The following is a 25,396-nucleotide window of genomic DNA, read 5'->3' on the forward strand; positions in this document are numbered from 1 at the left end:
GTTGCTCTGAAATGCACTGCAAATTATCCTGCAAGCATGCAGATGCCATGTTATTTAGTAAAACCATTTGCAGCTCTGTTTAAGGGGAAGCGGTTTTCCTGGGAGCAGATTGGCAGCTGAGATGCCATCATCAGACTTGAGAAGCTTTAAGCTCTGGAATTTGTCAAAAGATTTTGGTCCCTTATAGCAAAAGCAACCTGTTGTCATGCAAGCATCACAAGTTCAAACCGACGTGGTTATGATTTTCATATCACATTTCAGCATTTTCCCAGATGAAAGCGAGTGTGTCTTGGAGCTCTTTGAAGGGAGATGCAACATGATCACTTTGAGTGTGTTTAGAGGCTTGGGTTGCATCACTGTTCGATATCCTGCACTCTCATACAAATACAGATCTAATAATTTTACTTATTTTTAATTCACAGATACATTGACAGCTGCTCTCTGAAGCCTACACCAACCTGGAAAACCTGTCTGCTCGGTGGATCGCTGCAGTTGTACTAGCTGAAAACTAAGGTACGGAATCCTGTTTCTTTTTAAATTTAATCCTGTGTAATTCACTGTCCAGTCTTCTGTATAGAAATCACAGAACATTGGCTTCAGGAAGGACTGGATTCTATTTACAGTCTTTTACACCGTATTGGATGAAATGCCAAAGAGAAAGATCTACTTCCAGAGGATGTTTGGAGACCACTTCATTTATGGTTGTATAGTAGATCTACTGCTACTGAAACAGCTTTGAATCTAGATATCATTTACTCAATTATCTACACATTTAATTCAAATATCAGAAAGTACCTTTTCAATACTTTTACCTTCTCAAATTAAAAAGGTCAGCTAATATAATATTAAAATATTGGATTCATGGTCTCAAATATTCTTGGTATTACAATGAGAGTTTGCACAAATGTAACTTCTTGGCTGTAATTTGTAGTTGTGTTACCGTTTGTAGGTGAATACAAACTGGAAATGATATCACAGTGTTTTACAGTATTTCTGTGAACGCAGTCTAAAGGATACTGTGGTATCAGTACAATATATTTTGGATGCTAGTGACATCAGCAGACTCTCTTTAGAGCCATAACATAGTGATGAAAAATAAAAATCCCAAGTCCTTCACAGCAGCATCTATTAAGGCCGAATGATACAGGGAAAATACGTAAATGAATTGCAATGTTTTGAGGGGAATTATTACGATGGCGATTTAATGTGCGATTGTATTATTCATTGCAGACGAGCTTTGAATGATGAGAATGCTCAGCATAGCGTAGAAACAACTTTTTCATGTTGCCCTTGTATGTAAAAGTTCCTCTGCAGGCAGGGGAGGGGCAGGTCTCACAGCTTTCACATTTGAAGATTGTGTTCTTTGAAAATTGCGAAATCGATTTTTAAAAATGATTCACCGTTTAGCCTCAGTATCTCTCGTCCATATTTTATCATTTGCTTTCATTCTTACGGCACATGTGCAAACATTGCAATCAACACACAAGCTCTGTTTCCATTTTTGCAATATTGACCACATGACAAAATTCTCATTATGGGGAATAATTATATATTGTGAAGATGCAATATGACACTGCCCTAGCTTCTAGTAAATTGTGTCTCTGCTGTGCTGCAGCTCATAGCTTTGTGTTTGTTTCTGCGTACTGTATTTGTGCTGTTTGCCACTGCTGCATCTAATCTGTGCTGTCTGTTGAATGTGGCTTTGTTCTGTGTGTTTTTTTTTTTTTTTTAGAGAGATAAAGTGCTTTGTCTTATCTCTTCATTTTTCTTATCTGATTCAAGGGTCTAAGGATATAATGTGTCATATGCTGTGCAGACTGAAAAGCCCCTGACATCAAGTTGCGTACATAATGAGTGTTTTGATACTGACTAATTGATGTGTAGATGCCATCACTGATGGAGGGTCCACAGCTGGTCATACAGTGAGGTGAGTTTGTCAGGTTGTCGGAGAGGAGAAAAACTGCTGAAATGCTTGAGAAACTCTGAAGGCTATAGTGTGTCTGGCTGGGCATTTCCCCCCCGGGGGTGGGCCTGAATGTGGACAGTAGAGGACAGGACCAAGGAGCGGAGATGACGGAACGCCTCACGGGACAGCTGGAAACAGATGGATAGCCAGATGCAGGCCCACTGTGACCTTGAACGCATCGGAACATAAAACCAGCAAAAATGTCAGAAAACACAAATGGGCAATCAGCAATATATCAAGAGTGGCAGTTGTGTGCTCTCTATTCTTCTTCTCTGGATCCGTTTTGCCGTTAGACTTGTTGCTACGCCCGAACACGTTCCTGTTAGATTAGGGGTCTGTTTAGGCTCACAGTTAATTTTTCTTTGGTGTGTACCTCATCAGAGAAGTTGGCTCCTGTGGGCACGTTCTTATTTTGTTTGTTCAGGGTCACGCTGATCGATTGCAAGTGAACCATGTCTTGTAAACAGGAGGAACTCGCAAAGCTTTAATTAATTGGTAAAAGCTAATAAGTTCCTGTAACCCATCAATCTGCAAGTGTGAGAATTTGGTGTTGGAGAGAGATTCCATTCAGGTTCCAGTTTGTGCAACCTTACGTCAGCATGATGGACGTAGCCAGGATTTGTTGACCATAGTTTAGCCTTTCTGGTATTCATATCAGTTCAAACACTCATGAAGACGTTGAAGCAGGATCTAAACATCACTTGAGTGCACTTCATCTTTGTTTCATTATGTTATGTTTGGCACTCCAAGCACGAGGAACTGGTAACTATTAGATGTCAGCATCCACCTCCTGACACCCACTGAACTCTGTGTGTTGTGCAGTTGTCGTGAACCTTGTTCGTTCTTCTACAAACCTGTGCTGCAGATGGATGAAGAACATTTCCAACACAGCATCTGAAAGAGTAACTTGATTCACGTAGTTGTTGTTAATACTTCAATTAACAGTGTTTTTATAGTCAACATTTTTTGACACTAAATCATGAGCCTATAAAATGATTACGAATCCAAAATAACGAAATGAACACATGCAGACTTTTTTTCATTTGACCAAAGCATAAACTACGATTGCACTCAAAAAAAATGCAGAAACCAAAACCCTCCAATGTATTGATTTATTAAACTCCTAGAAATGTTTTTCAGTTCTCACATTTTATTGCACAATGACTCGATGACGCTTTCAGCTCCCGATGCTGGTTTGCTGATAAAAACTCGTCGGACCTGATCACCTGATAATTTAAATAATTTACCAACTAAAAGTGTTTGAGAGGCCATTTGAGGCATGTCTGCACAGGTCGACACTCGCTGTGTGTGTATTTTGGATTGATGGGTGTGTTTGAAGAATATTGTTGGAAGAGAGAAGTCTAATATTTTAACTTAAATTAGATTTAAGTTTACAGTGGCTGAACAGTTGTGATACATTAATTCAGGCAGCAGACTGTGAAGCAAATGCCACCAGCAGCCTGATATTGCGCAGGTCTCTGGGGCTTTGAACACAGCAAAGGCAGAGCCATGATCAGAGCTGGGAGCTGGATGGTGAGGTGGTGGGGGTAGAGGTGTCCAGCGTATAATTGGGGTGAGGAGATCTCTGGGGTGGATAGAAGGAGGCTTTATTAAGACCGCTCAAGTCTGATGGGCTGGCATGGCCGCCTAGTTCCTTCCTTGCACACCCACGCCTACAGACCAGTCTTCCATTTCCACCAGACACGCTGTAACAACACAGGGATGAAGGGCAAAGTCCTCTGGCGCTTTTCAGTCACACATAAAACAAAAGACCCATGCGTGGATGGGGAGGAAGCAGTGAATTTGCAGTGAATCTGCTGTAAAAAAGAAAATATCAAGGGCTATTGTTCGCGCATCTTCACTGGCTTTAGTTGCGAGTTGTTTATCGTGTCCTGAGATGCTGTTGTTTTTTGGATTCAGTTGCACTTCAGTGAGACATGATATCTTGGTCGGCAATAGACACTAAAAAGCCTGTTTTGTAAAAATAAAATAACCCTTTCATTATGAATTCCAGTGACACATTTTGACAACATACACTTCATAAAGACATCATATTCTGCCTATTTTCTATCCTAAGAGATTTTATAGTTCCCAGACTCTGATGGCACAGCTTGTAATAAATCTTGAGCGCGGAACATTTATGAAATATTTACCTCTCAAAGTGTAGGCAAATATTGGAGCTCAGAATGGATTAGAGGAGGAATCTCTTGTTTTGGCTCACAAGGGAAGACTAACTTTCCGGACGGATGTCCCCCAGTGGCTGATTGTATCACGACTGATGCTGAGATTAGGAGCTTTACTGTCTATTTTTTCTGCTCTGTGAATATTAAGATTTGTGCATATCAGTGATCGAAACCCTTTACTGATCCTTCCTTCCCTGACTTGGTCATCCTGAAAGTATTTGTCGTCTCACAGAAGCGGATTTTGCTCTAAAACAATAGGCATTTATGAGGGAACTAGTGGTCTCTCCCCTTCTCTGCTGTAAATTGGCTTCTGTGGAACTCATGAAAAGGGGGGCTGGGTGTCTGTTTTGTGCTTCCTTAGTAGCTTGCTAATCCCCCACAGCTCTGGCCAGAGGGAGTGCTGCTTGCGCATACGTGGCCCTGGTGGAAAAGGGCGCCACTTCTCCTCCAGCCCTCTTCCGTCCTCTTTCCACTCTGTCCTGCAGGGCTTGGCTAATCCCCCGCCTGGTCACGGCGGGGACATTGCAGGCTTTTTCAAAGCCCTTCGGCTGGCTGGACTTCAAAGCTACAGGGATACAGGGACTTGAGTAGGTGGGGGAAAAAATTTGGTCCACCGCAAGCAAAGACGGCAAAGGGTTCACCTCAGCTTTTTCTTGTGCCATTCTTCAGGTGACCCCAAGATGTTTGTGTCCTGAATAGGAAGAGGCTCTCTCACTGGAGGGAGCCATTTTCTGAAGAGAAGATAGTGATGTTTGCAGAGCTCTTGGGTCTGACTGTGAATGTACATCAAAAACAGTATCATTACGTAGACAAAAGTAACAGTAGCTGGCATGAAACATAAACCAAAGAAAGCGTGAGAGCAACTTAGGCTGAAAGCACTAAAAGCTGATGTATCTTCATAGTTTTTCTTCTTGCTCTTGTTTTTTTTTTTTTAAACTGCTGCTTAGAATCCACAGTGCAAGTAGAGGTTGGATCCTGCAAATTAGTTTGAAAAAATGTTCCACTGTTCAGAAAGTTCACTGACATTGTTCAGCTGCGCTCACAGGCTGACTGGATGCCTGAGATTTAGGCTCTGTCATTAGATACATCTCTGTTAGAGTCACCGCTCATCTTTCATTCTTTTTCTTTTTTGTTGGCCACAAATTGCTCTAATTCACTGCAAATGTCTTTAGAGGATGATCCCTTGTTAAATTCTCAGATAACGCAGACAAAGATTTGTGGGAGTGCATGCCAGATGAAGAAAGTAGTCTGATATTAAAATGTGTGTGCATAACAATGCCGTGTAGTTGGCTGTTCGCTTTGTGCTGCGTTCACGAGCCTGTTTTCACTAAGTGAATTGAGGACTTTTGCACACTCCTCCTTGTTTGTTGTATTTTTGTTTTTATGACACACAGTCGGATGTTGGCTGCAGGAACTCTTTAAAATTCTTATGCAGTTCTTGCATAATGGTTAGAAAAATAAGTCTTGTCAACATGTCAACTATCTAATTTATAAATATACATTTTCATATCATAGACAGACACCCTCTCAACAGATTTGAAGCTTTTCACGCCGTTGAACCCACACTTATGGTTTGGTGGGTCACCTAGTACATACTGCCACAGTTATTGTTAGTGAGACGTGAAGGAAATTGGCAACATGTAGCGAGCATAGTAAATATTACAGGAACCATAGTGACATAATTTCAAAGTCTTTGTAAAGATGCCTTCACGGTGTACGGGTGGTCCGAAAAACTCAAGACTTCGATTATATTTTACTGCATTCCAAGTTCTTTCCCTAACCAAAACCTTTTTTTTTAAACCTAAACCAAACCTTGTGTGTATTGTTTGTGCCCAAACCTAATGACAAAGTGGTATAATAATCATATTAATTATAATAATAAGACAATAATATTGCATGAACAATCCATTAAGCCCGTTTTCTAAGATCTCTTAGATTGACAATGTATCCTCCCCAGCAGCATTAAGAGCGGGATTTATTTGTCAAACAAAACTAAGAATGGGCATCATAATTTGTGACAAAAAATTGTTTTGCACAAAACATTGGTGTAGCTATAATTTATTTTGTTAGTTAAATGATTGCTTCTTTTGTTCAGAGCCAGTTGAGCCCTCTTGCCCATTGTGTTTCTCTCCTCATATTGTGTCCTGCGACTTAAATACGTCTAATCAAGTGTCTTAATTGCTTTAACAATTCAAACGGCTGACTCATTTGAGGCCTTGATTACAGTGAAGCCTTATTGCAAATTTCTGGGAGTTCAGAACTCACAGTCATTCAACCAATACATCTGCATGTACAACATGGTAATTACTTTAAGTGGCCTCCCGGGGTTTGGGATTATACATTATTTCCCTTATTGATGTCCAGAAAGTGTGCAGTCTTTGCATGGCGACTCAGTCAGAGCTGAATCCCACATTCACACTCAGGTGAGCATGAGATGTCAGTAAGCCTGGTGTAACCATTGGTGAAGGTTAGCTAGCTGCAGCTCAACAAGGATTAAGTCATTAACTACGGCTTCCTTAGTAACACTGGGTGTCATCTTACCCGGCTTACTTAAAGGATCTGAGATGATATCAGTGGGCTTGGGGGGCAGTCAGGCCTGCAGTTCCTTTACTTTCTTTTGAACCACAGCAGAGAAGTTTACTTTGTTGTCTTTGTCTAATCTGGTTAATTAAGTCACTCTGTCCTCAAAAACCGCTGAGCGACGGCCTGTAAACGACCCTGTAAAACCTGCCAGTGAGCACAATCTTAGAACTGGGCTTTGATGCGCTTTTCTCTTTCATTTAATTTATGAATTTATTATTATTATACGATTTAAAATTTTTGAGCGGTTCCTGTCGGACCCACAGCTGGTGGGTGAAACCAGTTGAGCCACCAGCTGTGCTAGTTAAAGTACAATCCCACTGATGGCAGCTTGATGCTGGCTACAAACTAAATCCTGGCTCCACTTTCGTCTAAATGATTAAGACTGACAGGCTTCTAAACGGTGGGATTAACCGTTCACTTGTGAGCCACACTTATCAGCTTGTGGATTGGAATCTGGTTTTCAGGCTTTAATTTTATATAAAAATTATCAGTCATTTTCAGTCATTGCTTTATTACAATGCCGTGTCTTTTTAGCAGAATTTAGCTAATGTTAGCATTAATTTGAAGCATATCCTCTGCCTAATTACAGAGCTCAATCCATCTCTAATGCATAGGTGGCATTTTGTTCCCTCAAAAACACTTTTCTCACAGCGGGTCAGACCCCCCCCCTCAAGTGGAAATACTAGCTCACTGGGTAGAGCAGCAGGATGGGTTGCAGAAGTTGCAGGGTAAATTCCCAGCCTACCTACACTGTCTGTTTAATGTCTGACATTTGTGTTCCTACATACAGCTCCTGCAGCTAATGTCTAGATATGTTCGGGGTTTCACTGCACGTCTGAAAGCAGCTTTCAAGTCAAGCATTCAGTCTGATGCACCAGGGCAACAAACGTGGGGAATAAGCAACAACCCTGGGCTTCAAACCAGTGGGCGACCTCATAACCCGGCTCACGGGCCATGACAAAAACGGGAAAGGACACAAAACTTAGGACACGTTATGAATCAGTAGAGGGCCTGTGGACGTGTGGAAATGGTGCATCGAGCAGAGTGTTGAAAGATCAACCATAACCCAACTAAAGGAAAGAGTTGCATGAACCAGGATGCTGGCTACCGACTCTTTCACAGCCTCCAGGGCCCTGATCCCAGGTGCTCTGAATCTAGCAGGGCTTCATAATCAAACGACTGGTCACCCAGACACACCCAGACACACACAGACACACACAGACACACCCAAACTGTTGTCACCCCTCACTATGTCCACTTTATTAACGGTCAGATGAAAAGTATGAACTTTATCTTTTCAACAACTAATTGGAGTTGGTTTACATTTTAATTCATGTTGCAGCACTTGACCAGGTAAATTAAATCTAAAGCTATTGTGATGAGTAGTTTCTAGAAGTGTCAGTTCAGGCAAAATTGACAAAATTGGTTCGTGTGTGTGTGTGTGTGTGTGTGTGTGTGTGTGTGTGCCCCCAGGGCAATGTTGAAGTGTGACTATTGACTCTAAACAGCAATGGTTTATGTGCAGTTGATGCAGTGTGTGATTACGGATCAGAAGCTGCTGGAATAATGTGGACGGACCCGTCTGATCAGTCTTACTGACAGCAGAGCTGTGGTGCCGGGTTATTTTCTTTGCATTTTAAAGACAGGTTTCCACTCATATATCCGTCAGACTGACTTGGGTATTTTCACACCACCATAATTTCTCCTTCTGAAAATAAAGTGGTGGAGGTGGCTGGTGGAAACGTAACGTATTAGCTTGAAGAGGGAGAGTTTTTTTTTTTTTTTTATTTATTTTTATTTTTTAAGGCTAATATCATGCCGCGTCTGCTGCAGAGCATGAGGCTTTTTATCTGAGATGCTCTCATATTTCTTATAATTGATGTTTACAAATTCCCTAGGTGGAGCATTAAGGAAGATTGCTGTATTAATTGCCAACATATGTCATTTAAATGGGTGATTACAAGCTGTTTGGTGGAATGTAAATGTGCTCATCTTGAGAATGTTTACTGACGTTCTAGCCAGAGATTAGTCAACATGTTTAATTTGATGCCCTGTGCTTTTACACCGATCAGTCATAACATTATGACCATGTGTGCAATGAACTACAATCCAATACAAAGGCTCTGCCATGAATTTTACTTTTACAATGTTATCATTTCTCTCTTTTTTTTTTTTTTTTTTTTTTTTTTTTTTTAAAACCGTCAGAAAGATGATAAATCTGTGTTTATTATTAAGGTCAAAGTGGGTAGTGGAGTCGTACATCGTGCATTATAAGAAGAGGTAGGTCCAATGTTTTGGCCCCCTCATTCATTTTAAATATGGTAATATTATGATTGTTTTTCTTATTGTTGCAAGATGGATTTATCTGGCTATGATGATATTGCAACAATCTCACATTAAGTAAAAGCATCGTTCAAAAGTGAAAATTCCAACTTATGCACGGACAAGTCAACATTTTTCTCTTTGCCCACCAGCAGTCAAATATTCGCGTTATTCTTTTATTACATTTATCCAAGTAAAAGCACCTGTTTCCCATCTGGAAAGACGCACACATGCTTGAAAATGTATCAGTTATCATAATTATAATAATTACATTTTTTTTTTTTTTTGCAATCTTAATAAGGTAAAGGCAGTAATATAAAAAAAACCAAACAAACCTCTAAGACGTTAACCTGTTGTTCTTCACCAACAAGGTTTGGCTGCTATATAAAATTCGTGTAAAATGATTTATTACAGCTAGTTGTAGCCGATAACCGATATATTTAAAGAAGTGAAATGATAATAGCCTTAGAGTTTGTTCAGGTCTGTTGGGGGGAAAAAAGATCAATATTCTCTCCCCTGATTCATTCAATGCTTCATTGCAACCTGGCATGTAAATATTTTGCCTGTACTGTATGAGATCATGGGGCATTTATAAAGTTTAATTGCATGGAAATGCATTTTTAGCTGTGTGGCACTTCTGCCTCTAAATTGTATATTTACTACACCAAGCTATAAATACCCACCTAGTTTTTCATTTCTGCTGTGCAATGACTGCACTTATATTGATGCCTTTTTCCCTCCTGGAGGGGTCTGACTTGAATTAAGTCCTCCTTAATCGTGACCACCCTCGGCCACAACTCTGCACCGTGTGACCGACCCATGATGGATGACTTCTCAATGGTGGCTGACACAAGTGAACACGTTCATTAAATCTCACTCCGTCCCGAGACCCTAGCCCCTCCTGCACCCACAGTTTTTTAATAATATCAACCGTCTCATACATCTACATGTGTGTGGGTGTTTTGAAATGAGTTCATCTCCATTCATCCCTGCTCAGCAGGCTTTGTCCCTGGCCTCAGTGTTCAATTTCCACCCAATAATGGGATAAAGAAGCGGGGCACTGCATGCCCGTGGATGCAGCTCATACCCTGAATTTCCCCCCACGTCAGCACACATCTCCAGCAGGGCTCATCCATGGAGGGGGTGGGGGTTGGTGTTAGGCGCTCTCCTCATAAGCACCTGTGTGTCTCGGAGATCACAGGTATGAGAGTGGGTGGATGGGATCAGAGCAGGAGGTGAGGATGAAGCAGTTGTGAGAGAGCTGGCTTCAGAAAGTGGCACAGGAAGGGTGTGTGTGTGTGTGTGTGTGTGTGTGTGTGTGTGTGTGTGTGTGTGTGTTTTCCTGACACACACACACACTTATCATTTATTTCTTCCTTGCTTTTGCTTATTTTCAATCACTCCTCCACTGCCTCTTGGAGCCCATCCTCCTCCTTCGTTATTTGTTCCGTCCGCTGTCTTGTATTCTTTTTCACCTGTCTCATCATTTCACTCTCCACCTTCTTGAACAGAGCTGTGATTGAAGAACACTGAGCAGCAATGATCCAATCTCATCCCTATTCATAGACTTCACAGCATTTACCCGCTCTTCCCCTCCCCCTGCCTGGCCTCTAAATCACTCCGTGCCGAGCCTGCTGCCTCTGCCTTTTACCTCTTTGTTTCACACGTTTTGTTTAGCTTTTAAGTCCCCTTTTTACATATCCGAATGACTTGGCTACCGTAAAAAAGTTGACACGGCATCACAAGCAAAAGGCTTGGTAAGCTTTTTAGAGCCAGTCACGGTGCACCGTTTCCCCCGTCGTAATTACTGCTGAAACAAGCAGCTCGGGGAAGTTTCAACGCTGGTGGACCCGTCATTACTGACAATCTCCTAGCCTTTATCTACCATTGCTAAGACACTCTTGCACTGCAGGGCTGTGATTGCTTTACTGAGCAGGGAGGAAGAGGAAAGGGGGGAGGGGGGGAGGATGATCAGAGACGAGGAGCAGCGTGCAAATGGAGGTTTTTCATAAGCGTGAGCAAAAAAGTAGCACTGTAGCCGAAGTATTTCCAACCAAAAGCCGTTCAAAGCTGCCAAATAACCATCTCGGTTTCCATGGTGATTCAACACTCTCAGCACCAAGTGGAAAACTTCAAATCTATTACACTCTTGCTGCCCTGTCAGGAGTGCTTTTCCTGAGGAGGTGTCCGCTGCTTGGCCCCCAGCCTCCTGTCAACACAGAGGGCTAAAGGACGGCGGATTGTTCATACCCTTCAGATCCAGTCACCAAGGCTGAGGCCTTTTCTGCTTGGAGGGTGTCACGAGTCCTTTGTTTTTCTCAAGTAAGGATGCATTTTACAAGCAACATTTTCTTATGACACACCCACAGCCATGACAAACCGGGTCTGAGAAGGTGTGTGTGTGTGTGTGTGTGTGTGTGTGTGTGTGTGTGTGTGTGTGTGTGTGTGTGTGTGTGTGTGTGTGTGTGTGTGTGTGTGTGTGTGTGTGTGTGTGTGTGTGTGTGTGTGTGTGTGTGTGTGTGTGTGTGTGTGTGTGTGTGTGTGTGTGTGTGTGTGTGTGTGTGTGTGTGTGTGAGTGAGGACTGAAGCTGTGACACTGTTAGAGTTATGGTTCTTATTGTTAACATCACCACTCACCTCAATAACCTTTAAGTGATATCGGAGCTAGTTTGGAAGCCAATTCGTAGTGTTATTTATACATTTTTTATTAATTTTGTGCCATCATGTCAGACACATTTTAGTATATTTAGGTGTAAAAGACGTCATATTTCACCTTGTTGCTCCAGTTGGAAAGGACGGCTGAGTCCGATAGCATAAATCTAGGGGTGTGTTTGTGGTCAAAAGGCTTTTCACCCAGTTTTTTTTTTAATTTTTTTTTTCATCTCTGGCATTATAGAGAGTCACTAAATGTTAACGCTGTGTTTATCAATTCGTGGTAGTAACCCAAAGACTCTGGAGATGTTCTCTGCTGTGGACCAACCAACCGTTATCAGCAGCCATTCTGCAGCATATACTCCACCTTCTGTGCCCAGTATTTGTGCTTCAGTGTTCCATGAAATAGCTTGGCTAAATTTGCTGGCTGTGTATGTGTGTATTGTATTTCATCCACTTCCAGTCGGATGTGGCACTGTGCTAAAAAGTAGAGGGGGAAACTCTGCCAGTGAGCAGGTTTGTCCAAGCAGGTGGAAAACGGGTGTCATTACCTACCTGTCTGGCTGCGACGCACCTGCCCCAAGGTGGAAAGAAACTGGTTCTTTACAAATCTACACAGGCGCAGCAGCACAAGGGAGTGTAGTTTTATTTTTCTATTCCATAAGCCATCGAAAGTACAGTTCATCCACTGCAAAACAATTTGGAACAATTGAACCTTATTTCAAGAGTTTCAGTTGTCATTACAAAATATTACAGGTTCCAACATGTGATTGTGGTATTTTTCTTTTTAATAGATGTTCAACAATATTAACAATTAGGGATGTCCTGGTACCACTCTTTCAAAGAGACTACGTACAAGTACATTCGAGTACCTACAGCTTTTCTTCATTCAGAAATAAAGGCAAACACTTCTGCAGATTGCTGAGATCACCCCGGTCACTTCAGGAGAAGACGGAGACACTTTCCTAATCGGCTTCTAATATTAGGCTATAGGGGAAAAAGGCTGCATAACTAAGTGACTGTGGTTGGTGTCTAGATAAGAGAGGCAGAGGATTACTGCAGCTGATCTGACACCAAAGCCAAGCTGCCCATGATGAATAAAAACTTAATGTAAGAACTAATCCAATCCAAGGAATTCAGGCAAACTTTTACGGTGCCATATTTACACACAAAGAGCTGCAGTGTGCAGAATTTCCACCTACACGCATGTGTGTAGTTTGTCCAACAGGACACCGATGATCCGGATTGTTACAGCTAATAAAGAACTAACGAAATGGGGCCTGTCCCAGCTGTGCACCTTGGACAGATCGCCAGTCTATCGCAGGGCCACACAGAGACATACACCGACAGACAACCATTCAGACCTACGGGCAATTTTGGATTCACCAACTAACCTAACATGCGTGTTTTTGGACTGGGAGGAAACCAGAGTACCCGGAGGAGACCCACACAAGCACAGGGAGAACATGTCATTCAACGCCTACAGTCAATCGTTATCAATCATCCATGATGTGATTCCATATCCACAGTGACTTTTACAGATATGATTATTGTTTTGAGGCACCGCGTTTCAAAAAGTGCTACAAGGTCTTCGCTCTTCACTCAACATGGATATAAAGAGCCACAAATCAAAGCTGAGGACAGCACTTAAATCTCAGTCTTTTTTTTTGTTTTGTTTTGTTTCACCTGATTAATAGAGCCAAACACTGGAACATGCCATTTATTTCACTTCTTAAAAATTACAGCTTTCAGTCATTAATTTTTAATCCGTTTGCAAACTAAAAAATGGCAATTGTGTAAAGTCGAAATGAAGGGATCGTAAAAAGTTCTGAATCCACTGTATATTCTTTGCTGAATATTCATTAGGTCCGTGCAGTTTTAACATCTTTGGCACAATACTACCCCAAAAGCTCATAAATTAGTTATTCCTTTTCTCCTACGCCAAATTTCTAATGCATAATGCATAAAATCAACACAGCCAAAATAAAATTTGAAGTTCCCAACTTTATTGGTGTTTTTTTTCTGATATTACTGTTGGGTAGAGGTATGTTAAAGTGCTGCATGGGAGTCTGTTTTTATGAGCTTGACACAGTGGGAGGATGACTCTTCCCAAGGTTGTTGGCGTCTCTTCTCAGTTCCCTTTACGCTCCCCAACTGCCTAATACCAACTCAGACCAGGCCGTGTTGTCTCAAGGGCGAAACCTGAATAGGGAGAGGCTCTAATGCATTGTTGACGAATGAAACTCACCCATGCGCCAAGTTCAACAAGTCAGCTGCTCTTCCCTTGCTGTGCCCCCCTTAAGCATTTCTCTCTGCACACTGGTCTAGCCCCCCCCCCACCCCCCCACTCTCCTTCTCCCTTTTCAAATAGTAATGGCACTGAACCATGCTGGAGCTCTTCAGCTAGACGTGAACTCTATCTTCTCAGAAGAGAATTTATGGACGGTCATGCAGAGTTTTTAAGGTTTGGCCCAGCAGGCACACAGAATTTTTCCTTGTGGTTGAATCATTTTGGCCACAGTCTCAGCAGCTTACTGCAATACACCACGGCTCTATGGCTATTGTTATTATGCATAATGGAACAAAATCCAGTTTCACTGTCCTCTCTGTTCACTCACCCCCTATTTTTTTTGCTTCACAAAAGCCACTGATGATATGTGGGGATTGTTGCATTTGCCTCTGCGTGCTAGTGTGCTCATGACTGTCCAAACTGCTGCAAAGGGAACAGACAAAAATTTGCCTCTCGAGCAACATAAGCCACTCGCGTCCTCGGTCGTTCCTCCACCCCTCTCGTTTAGAGCTCGTTTAGCCGAGGAACAGACAAGAACGATCAAAAGCGGAGCTCCAGCAACTCAGCTCTCTTGACGTGTTTGGTTTGTGCAAAACGAGCACATGATCACACACAAACTGCAGAGAGTGAAGTAATAAATTTTGCATACAATCTTTTCTATTTATTTAATTTTTTTTTTTTTTTACCCTCAACCCCACAACCAGATGATACACAGGTGATATTTTTTTCCAGACTGACTTCATACAAATGCAGTACTAGTTTCAAATCAGCAGCGATCTGTTAATGTCATTAGGTGAAAACCAGGCAAGCAGATACTCATTACTAGCGGCCTGGTAGCTCAAGGGGTAGAGCGGCAGGATGGGATGCAAAAGTCTGCAGGAAAATCCCAGCCTTCCCACCAGGTGTGTCCCCTGAGTGAGACACTCAGCGCTAGCTCTTTGGGCCCCCTGTGTCTGTCCACTGCTGCCTCGGGGGAATGAAATGCAGTGAAAGAATTTCATTGTAACATGCATGTGCAGTATGTATATGGCCTCAATGCACATTTACAATATTTCTTCTGGTTGTTTTCCTTTGACTGTTCAGTTTAATCTAACTCCCACATTAGGAACAGTGGTGTTAAAGTTAACAAATGTCCCTTTGAACTTGTGATGTGTCATACAGTAGACTGGTTTGCTTCTGGGAGGTTGAATAAGATGTAAACAAATATTGTAAACTGTTTTTCACACACTTTATTCTTAAAACATGGCTTGTCAGGTCTTTACCTCACTTCCAGGTGCAGGGAGAGATTCACTAAAACGCTGTGTCTTCCGTCTGCCGCATCAAGTCTCCCCATGTAGGGAAACAAATGATGGAACAGCCTCTGAGATACATTTAGCAAATGTTAAAAATGCCAGTTTTTATTAGCATTTCAAATAGCAACACCGACAACAAAAATAAAGCAAATAGCTCTGCTCAGCAGGTGAAAGTGAGATCTTTCTCATCGCCTTTACAACTCTGATTTTTATTTTATTTTTTTTGGAAAACCGCCGGACGAGTTTATGAATGTTTGAAGGCGTGGGTCCACTTTATTAAACATTAAAATGAAAAGCTTGTACTCACTTGTTGTCAAGCATAAATAACAAGTTTAGGCATGTGTTGTGAGCCAGCAGTTAAAACAGTTCTTGGCCAATCACCAAACTCATTCTAACATCCAGTACTCTCGGTCATTACTCCTCAAAACTGATAAATATCACTTTCAGGGCTTTTTCCCAAGCAGGCTTTTGCAGTAAAATTCTAAACTATATAAATTTTTTTTGTATTTTGGTGTGAGAAAGGGTGAGAAAGTCAAGAGCTTATGTAGAGGAAACGCTGTACACAACAATCCGGTGCTTATTCCTTTAAAATGAGTCTGTGGCTGTTGAGAAAGGAAAAGCCAAGACTACATGACCATCTGGCCCTCACTGTGTCGTTGACCCCAACTGATATGCTGTAGATTTTTTTTTTTTTCCCTTTAAATAACTCCAATCTTTATTGCCAGACCCTGATTCAGAGCCTCAGATCTTGGAAGAAAAACGCTCTGTTATAAACACTGGGGTTGTGTGCCTGATTACAGTTGCATACTTGTGTTACTTGTGTGCGTGAGCAGAATTTGTTCCTGTTGATTGTGCGCATGAGTTGATTAGGGGGTGAACTGGTGAGGGAGGGACACAGTGACCCAGCTAATAAAAGCAGAGAGTGGTATCTTCGACTGCCAAGTTGCTGTGTAGGGCTGCAGTGAAAGAATGGACTAGATTGACTACATTACTCATCTTGGGGGCCTTTCACAACTCAAACGGCAACAGACAAACAAGCGTGAACACTGATCCTCTCAGCACAGATCCACCCCAGTTTGGCACATCTCTAAAATGTCCCCCCCCCCCCTCGCTCCGGACCTCTTTTATCACTCTGCAACAAGCCTCTCGAGTTGAGTGTTGTGTTTTCAGGCTTCTCCTAATAATTAAAGCACAGGGTTAAGCAGCACTAGCTTGCCATCCAGCACTTTAGATTTCTTTTCCCCGGGTTGGGGAGCCCATAGATCGGCTCGTCGTGTGAAGGTATGGCAGCGGCGTGTGCAGTCTCGACCCCTTCTCCCAGGACATCAACCGCAGAAGGATGCTCCTGCAGGCTACAGGCCGCTAATCGAAAGCCTGGCAGCTACACTTTGCACTTTGCCTAAATACAACCCCTGCTTCCCCCCCTCACCGTTCACTTTACGGTGTATAAATAAGTAACACGGGATCAGTCAGCTGAAACCTGGCCAGGCAGGAGGCTCTAGCACTTTATAATGGAATCATTTGAATAGGAGGAAAGGTGTATTTTTACTTTCTTAAGGTTTTCTCTGAAAACATTCCTCCTCCTGTTCTGGACGGATTAGATTCTCAATTGAACGCTGCCTTTCAGCGAGGTGTTCATAATTCACGACTGCATGGTGACAGCAGTGGAAGAAATCCTGCCTCTACAGCAGATGATGTTCACACATCTGACTGCAATGCTGTATTCATTTAAATGTTGTGTTCTGCTCTTTCTCACTATCGCAACTGTTTGTTTCGACTGCTTTTTGGCATTTCTGTCCATTGTATACCTCATGTTCCCTTTTATTCTCCGCTTCCCCTGTCATCACCTTGGCGAAACACCTCATTCACAGCCCAGAAACCCTTAATTGACTTTTCATTGACGCAAGCTGTAATTGGCTTTTAATCACCGTTTTACATCATGTTTTGATATTTAAATCAGTGTTGTCAGCTCAGAGAAAGAGGGGCCTCTTCAGAGCTGCGCTGTCATTCACTGTGGCTGATGCTACAAGAGGAGTGTCTCTCGATTGATGCCATGTTCAACATGTTGCTTTTACTCCCTGATTGAAGGGAACCTTCAGCAGGCACTGTTGTTGTTGCCACCTCTGGAAAAACAATTCTGAAGCCTGATTGACACATGGCAGAGCAATGAGATGTTTGCCCCCCTTGCTCAAGGTGAATCAAGTCTAATTGCAACCACCTGGACAAAGCCAGGAAGCTGTTTGAATTGTTCAAATTTGAGAAGAAAAGCTGCACCTAGAGAAAACGTATCTCATTAGCAGGCAAAAGTATCAGAGGGAAAAAAAAATCCTTGATAAATACACGAAGAGTTTTCCAGAGGCCTGATGCAAGATTTGCCAATTTACAGAGTGCAGTCGTACTACAGAGCTAAGGCAGCACTGAAGTGCCATGGTGACCATTGCAAAACAGGACCTCAACTTCGCACTCCAAGTCCAAATGACCTCATTTTTTGATGATTCAAAATATGATGGCAATCGTAGTGACCAGTTTTTCATCCCTTTACATTGAAATGGCAAAAAGGCTACAACAAAGTCACTTTTTTCACCACCATAATATTTCTTACACTGTCAGGTTGTACAGATGTCTTCATGATAAGACGTAAGAAAACTGGTCTAGGATTCTGTAAATAGAAGGTTACCGTTAAATAAAGAAATTCTATCAACTTCAAAATGTAATGTAATGTCTGGTCTCTTCAACACATGCTTAAAGAGTGGCACAGGGTGTGGTACATTGTGGTACATTGTGGTACATTGTGGTACATTGTGGTACATTGTGGTTGATGGGATCGGAAAGCAGCTTTCAGAAGACCTTGAATTGATGCTGTAAACCTTCATAAAGCTGGAGAGGGATTTAAAAGTGTTTCAAAGCGTTTAAGGGACTACGGGACCTAATGTGAAGACATTAATCCAGAAATGAAAGAAACATGGACACATGAAGTCTATTCCAAGAATTGCTAGAGAAACTTGCTTAAGAGCTACATAAGAATCCAAATTAAACGGCAGCGAAACTGACAAAGTCCCTAAAGGCACCTGGAACAAAATTCCCCATCTCCACAGTCGACTGTAGTCTGCACAAGTCTGGACAGTTTGGGGAAAGAAAGCACACAGGAAACCATTGCTTACTTCTAGACGTAAGGCAACACGCTTGGAGTAGGATAAGGAGCATGTGAAAAAACCGAACGGTCAACGTTGTTAAATTTCCAGGTATGTTGTAGTGAGAAGAAAATACTATTCTCCCACAGTCAAACAACACAGCAGGTACTGGAGCTCTGCAGAGAAGTGGAGGGAAGATTGAATGCAGCCCAATATCAGAAGAGTTTGATGCAAAGCCTCCTACAATTAGTCGAAAAGCTACAAATGAAGAGAGAGTGGATCCTTTAACAAGACGACAATTCAAAGCAATTTTGCACTGAGATGATTATTTTTCTACAGTCTTTGACCACTTTTTGTTTTACTTCTGATGATGAAGGAACATTTGTTTACGCTAAACTGTGCGCATTAAATATTATGGTGATGACAAATAATCTTTTATCCTTTTTGTTTTTTGCCATTTCAAAGTAAGAGGATGCAAAGTTTTGCAGTCGGCTGTGAGTAAACATCTTTTTTTCTGTGCTGTGAGGAACAACACAAACGGGTTTATGATAGTCAATACATTCCTTTTTTTTTAAACGGCCTCTTGGCAGGTTTCCGCAAATGGCAGGAATATGTGCCTGGCGAGTGACGGTCGATAAATCGGGGTCAGTCTTCCACCTCCGCTCAGTGCTCTAAAAGAACGTTCCCACGCTCTTTGCTACTGGTGGAGGAAAGATGAGACGGGTCCCATATCCTGTAGACGACATCAGTTTGACAGAACCAAACTTTTCTCCCTTTGTTCCAACTGCGGGCATTCCAGCAAAACGGAGCACTGCTGTAAGATGTCCATAAACTCCCAGACTCGGCGATGGCCTGTTGTTGTTTGTGTTCGGCTCGGATTACAAACGTGTCCAATCCCCTGACGGTTGCAAGCTCTGTGAGCTTTTTTATTTATTTTTTTTCCTTTCTTTGCACATGAGACGGCGCCACAGGAGACGGGGATTAGCGCACACGAGATTTTGTTATTTTTATTCCTTTAGCTTTGTCTCTTTCTACACACTATCAATCCCTTTCTCCTTGTTGTCACTTTCTGTTAGTCTCTTTCATTTTGTCCTCTTTCCAACTCTCCTCTCTCTTCCGTCTACACTCTCACCTCTCTCCCCTAGTGGCTGAATGATTTGAGAGTGATGCTGAGCTACTCTCCAGCTTTGGGGGAGCGCCCACTCTTTTTAGAGCCTCCATGATGCAAATTGTAACACTAAAATAAACCACGCAAACAGCGTAAGACCCCCTACGAGTCCCACCCCTTTATTTTCACTGTCTAGTTGGAGAATGTAAAACCATTTGTTTGATTTCCACAAGAGGGGGGAAGCAGAAAGCTGACAGCTTGTGAGTTATTGCACTGAAAACGCCTACTACCATCCCTCCACCTTCCCTCAATGCATTTACTTTATTTAAGTAAGTCATCCAATTAAAACTTACACATAAACTCATTTTTCTTCCTGGAGTGGATGTACCTTCTTGAAATATTAATAAAAATTTAAAAAAAGACTTTTGGTCATGGCAATTATAAAAACTAAACTGCCCTGAGTTCCTGCTCAAAACGGTCTCACCTTAGCAGGAGGGATTCATTTTCCAATCCGCTTGCCCTGTGTCATTAACGTTGGTTGAATTGTGAGGGAGACGGTTATTATTTCAAATAATTTCATGTGTTGCTTAATATTCAAAGGAAACCCGAGGCCATTCTTTAGACGCCATATTAACTGCAAACAAGGAAAAATGGGCTGTAACAAGCACAGCCAGAAACCTGAATGAATAAATAAAAGTATTGCTTGCGATGTAATTTCTAAAACAGGACACACCGCGTGCACGTTTACAGTTATATTAACACTCATATGAAGCTTTAGCAGGTTCCCCCTCCAAGCCTTCATCACTGATGGCCTATTATCTGAGTTTCTGCCCCCTCTCAGGGTATGAAACCAGGCTGATAACAGCATCTGCCATTTAAAAGGGCACGGTTTTCTCACCGTGTCACGTCTTGTTACAAAGCACCACGTTTGTTTTCGCTGGCTGCCGAGCCCTGTTGTCAGGACCCGAAAATCTGAAAATTTCCACATTAGAGTGAAGTGCAGTTGTAGTCTATATTTTCCTGCCTCTACCCTGATGTTGTTCTTTTGTTTTTTTTTTTTTTTTTTTTAACTGAGATCAATCTTTTTTTCTGCACAGTTGCACAGTTTGTAATCTATTCCAGCTAAAAGAAAAAAAAAAAAAAGCAGCTAGACTTGAAATAGAGCCATTCATCACAGAGTAAACAGCATAACAGAAAGGCCAAGAGAAGGAGCAGGAGAATGTTAAGAGAAAATGCTTGGGGTAAAGAGAACAGAAAAGAAGTTGCCACTGGAAAGACAAACAAAGCGCAGCACCATCTTCCTGACAGAGGTCTACAAAACCCGTGGCTGGTCCCCGCTCTGCTCACGAGGATGTGACATTTAAGAAGGAGGTGTCTTGTCTTTGCAGGCCTAATTAACATTCCACGATATGCCAGCTGGAGATGGACACCCTGCTAGTGTTGCCCCCCTTTTCACCCTCAGTCATGTTTGTCCATGAAGTTCTTTGCTTCCTCTGAAAGTAACTGGCTCTCAGTGACTGCCCCCCCTCCCTCAAAAAAAAAAAAAAAAAAAAAAAAAAAAAAAAAAAAAAAAGCCTGGGGTCTTCATTGTGTTAAGATGCACACAGACTTTGCCAGCGTCGTCTCAAATGTTCCACTGTGGTCAGTCTATTTGCCATTGCCAGAGGTGTCAGGCAGCGGTTACCATGGTGACAGTGTTAGGCCTGAATTGTTAGAGGTGTCGGAGCCCCCAGGGCAGCACAGATCTAACTACAAGAATCTGTCAAGTTCGATGCACTTTCTTCGCCAGGTCGGTTACAGTCCTTTTGACAAATGTCAAAGAAATGTGTCACAGGCACACAACCCCATCCCACAGCTGCCATGCAGGAGCTGCAATGTAATTTACCTTTTAAAGAGAACGTATAAAAAAACAGTCTCTTATAAAGTTGGTGACATCTAACAGGATTATTATTGCTGCTCATGCCTTTAAACTGTTAGTGCACCTGAAGAATCTTCTCAAAATTTTTATGAACTGGGCTTCAGGCTGATTCATTATTAGAAGTAAATCTGGCATTTAATTATTTTCCTGCTGCTATGATCTACACAGCAAACATCGCCGCCGTTTCGTAAAGTTCAGCATTTTTCTCTCAAAGCGTGTTAATTCTGCAAAACTCGATCAACAAAGCCTGTCACGGATGCTGTTTGAACTCTGCCTGGTTTGTATTAAAATCTGAGGAACCGATAAAAGTGTGTCGTCACTCAGCGTTGTCCACAAGCATTTGATGGAGATGTGAGACGAGCAGAAAATAACAGGCAACGCGTTGAAGAACGTTGAAGGTGTATTTGTTGAGTACATAATCATTCTGTGATGGTAGACTTGCTTTTCTCTTTTCTATAACTTTCGCCTAAAATATTGCTTCACCATTTTATTTATTTATTTATTTATTTATTTATTTATTTGCAGTAAAGGTTAAAAGCACTTAGAGATCTCTCTGTGATACATGGGGAAAAAAAGAACTACATGATACAACAAAAACGGCCAAGCAGCAGGGAAGAAGGGAAGAAGAAAAACGAAGGCCTCAGAGAACCGAGTCACATTCAGAGCGCAAGAGGGAGGGTTCACGCTTTTCACATGTTAATCTTTTTTTCTTTTTTTTTTGAAAAATAAATGTGCAGGAGTTGATTTACGTAACTGCCGTGAAATGCTGTGATTATAGACTAATGGATCGGTTGAGAGGTGGACGTGAAAATTGCCTTCTTTTAAACCATATTGATACAAATATCATGAGACTACGTTTTGCCTTTGTGTGTGGAAAGGGTCACCTGCAGCGATCTTTGAACCTCAACGAAGCGCTACGGCATGAAGAGTTCTCCAAAATAACCCCCAGTACAGCGAATAAACTGGCCTCCTTCTGGCACTGCTAAGTGCGTCTGTGCCGTAATGTGATTTATTCATCACCTCAGTCTTTGGCTGTTTATCAGCAGTGCAGGCAAGTATTGAGCTTGTGGAGATGACAGAATTGCAGGACTTGTGCCGTGCTGGGCTGAGGCTCTGAGCCTGGAACAATAGAGGATGAAAATGAGAGTGGCAGCGCAGGGTTGGGGGCGTCGTCACTTGTGTGAAAGATAGATGCCACACAGATCCCGGGCTGAAAGTGGGACAGCTCTCAGAAGCACGAGAGAGAGCGAGATACCAAATAGCCTCTTTTTCTAAATTCCTACTTCAGAGTCAGTGGTCTGGGCAAATCTTTCAAGGTCTGATTCAGCGGGACTCTTCTCTGTTTCGGTCTCCCAAGGCTTGCCGGCCTGAAAAATAATAAGCACGAGTGGTTAGATTTTTGACTTCTCTGAGCTCCTCCCCTGCTGTCGGTTCAAATGAAAATCGCATTTAGGTTGTGTGCCTCCAACCACGGGTGGAGTTTTCTCCCAGTGGTAGTTATTTACAATGACATTTCATTGTCTTTGATATCCTTGATTGTATACTCCACCCCAGCTTCAATGCAGCGTCTGTGTGCAGGTCTCTGTAGACCGTCTCCACTGATCAATTCCTCAGCCCATCTGTCTGCCGGGCTTATTCACAACGTTGCACAGTAGGCGAGGCGAACTCTCACGGCAGGAGTCTTCATTAAACGCATCCTCCCTCCCACATCCTCTCCTCCTCTTCTAGCTCTCCACTGGCCTGGGCAAAGTTAATGAGAAGAGATTCGATCTACTGGCACCCCCATCTTGTTGAGCTCAGCCCCCCCTGTCCTAGCCCCTGTCTCTCCTCCCACGCCGACTTAGACTCGTTCACAAAGTTGAACAGCGCTTTGTCAATCCTGATCCCAGCTCCCACTCCAGACCCCAGTCACCCTTTAAATAGAGAACGTAAACATACGCTGCATCATGTTGCATGTTAGGGTTGGGGGGCATCGTCTAAATGGTAAATGAGGTAGAAACCTGTGCCTGCTGTGGTGCTTATCTCATGTTATCTGCATACCCTTTTTTTTTTAATTTATTTTTTTTTAATATAAATCAGTTTTTAAGTTGTAGAAGGGGAGATGAAGAATGGGAGGGCAAAGCAAAGGGACTGTTTGGACAAGCTAGTGACGAGAAATAATGCAGATTCATATGCGTTTGCAGGCTTAGACCGGATTACTGACTGAACTTTCTGTTAACTATATGTTACTGGTTCATAGACTCACTGACAGAAATACACGTTATGTCTTCACATTCTACACCATGTAGGCTTTAGATTATTTAGATGATATGTTCGAGTACATTTTGACCTTAGTCACTGACGTCATGACGCAAAATTCAACGTGGCCACGGCAACATTAATGGGTGTCTTCATCAATTTTCATCTTGCTCTCTATGGCTTTGGTTTACGGTGTAAATGTACATTAATGTTATTAAAATAGCTAGCTGTTAGCTTAAAAAAAAAAACTCCTCCAAATGACATCACCCGGAGGAGTTTTTAATCATTAGGAAAAGCTTTGAAAAAGGAGGTTGACCATGATTACAAACTCCAGATTGTGAGCAACAAGACGACATGACCTTAACTGAAGGTTAATCTAAGTGATGTCATCTGGAGGCATTTTTCATCTTGAAGTACAGACATATTTACATGAAGGGAAGTCAATGGCATTGATGTACATTTACTACACAAACTAGAACCAAAAGAAGCTACTTCAAAATCAGTGAAGACGTCCTTTGACATTGTTTTCTTTTTATTTTTCTAGAAAGTGGTCCGTTTAATTGAATAGTTTTGGGCACGAATATGATTCCAACCAAAGATTCTCCCCAACTGCTCAATACACTTTCACAAACGCACAGCAGGAGAAAAAGGCCTCCATCAGTATGGATGACTTCAGTCCAAACACATTGCAACATTATTGAAAACCTGTATCAGCAGAGCCACTGTCTTTTGGATTTCTGCGAACCTGCTGCCCTGTGTGTGTGTGTGTGTGTGTGTGTGAGCTGGGGCTGAGGCTGGGGCTGTGATAGCATGCTTTAGTTGTTCTGCCAGAGAAATGGATTTGCAGTGATGGATGGCATCAGTGACACTGTACAGGTCTCAGCCTGTTGCTGAATCACAGCTTTAAACTAATTTTGCAGGCACAGCAGAGCCGTTGTGCTTTGTGCCCGAGCTTGGGACCTGGCTCGTCTAACTGCCCTGCTGAAGCTTGCATGCCAATTACCCCCCCCACCCCCTCCCCAACACACACATTCTTGCCAAGTGGAGAACATGGAAAGCAAAATATAAATAAGTATTTGGTCACTTGCTGAGGCAAACACTATAAGTGTTTTTAGTGGCCTTGTAATTTACTGCTATGGGGCACAGAGTCACATTGCACAGTATCCTACAGAAAACACCTGAAGTCATTTGCCTTCTGCACTTTTAACTTGCTCACGACAGGTCTTGATATTGCAGTTGAAGCCAAGAAAAAACCTGTCAGCAGCTAGAAGAGTGAATGTGTGCACACAGATCTGCAGTCCAGCCTCATGCATCACTTCCTGTTGTTCAGGAGTAATTTTCTCTGTTGGTGTGCGAACAGCAGTAGAGCTTGAGCATAAATTCATAAATACAAACAGCTCAAAGTCTTTCTTAATATACCGTGAACCATATAGAATCGTGACTGTAGATCGGCGTCTATTTGCCTTGTTGTTGCGTCGCATTATTGTGCATTTAAATGACTTCCATGTGATTTTGACCCTAGGCCCTGTAGGAAGTGTGAAGTCGAGCACAGCATCTGTAAGTAATAATTCATGGCTCTCAACAGTCACAAAGAGCTCAGCCCTGCATCCAGCAGCAGAATTTGGACCAAACTCTGCTGTTCTTTGGAAAAATGACCTTAGCTTTGTGTGTGGTTCCAAAAGCTCCATCGTGCATTTCGTACAACCAAAGGCG

The 25,396-nt window shown here is 42.3% G+C and overlaps 1 protein-coding gene across 5 annotated transcripts in view; it reads left to right on the top strand.

Annotated features, from left to right (window-relative positions):
- sema6cb (semaphorin 6Cb) overlaps nucleotides 1–25,396 on the top strand; it is a 136,199-nt gene that overhangs the window by 15,677 nt on the left and 95,126 nt on the right. For 4 of the 5 annotated variants that reach the window (XM_067509349.1, XM_067509352.1, XM_067509353.1 and 1 more), the window contains exon 2: nucleotides 423–513. The gene's annotated coding sequence lies outside the window, so the exon portion shown is untranslated. Of the gene's footprint in view, nucleotides 1–422; nucleotides 514–11,357; nucleotides 11,377–25,396 lie in introns of those variants that run through there. The other variant, XM_067509351.1, reaches the window with a different exon arrangement.

The sequence above is a fragment of the Channa argus genome, chromosome 7 (genome assembly GCF_033026475.1).
Source record: "Channa argus isolate prfri chromosome 7, Channa argus male v1.0, whole genome shotgun sequence".
Classification (NCBI taxonomy): Eukaryota; Metazoa; Chordata; class Actinopteri; order Anabantiformes; family Channidae; genus Channa; species Channa argus.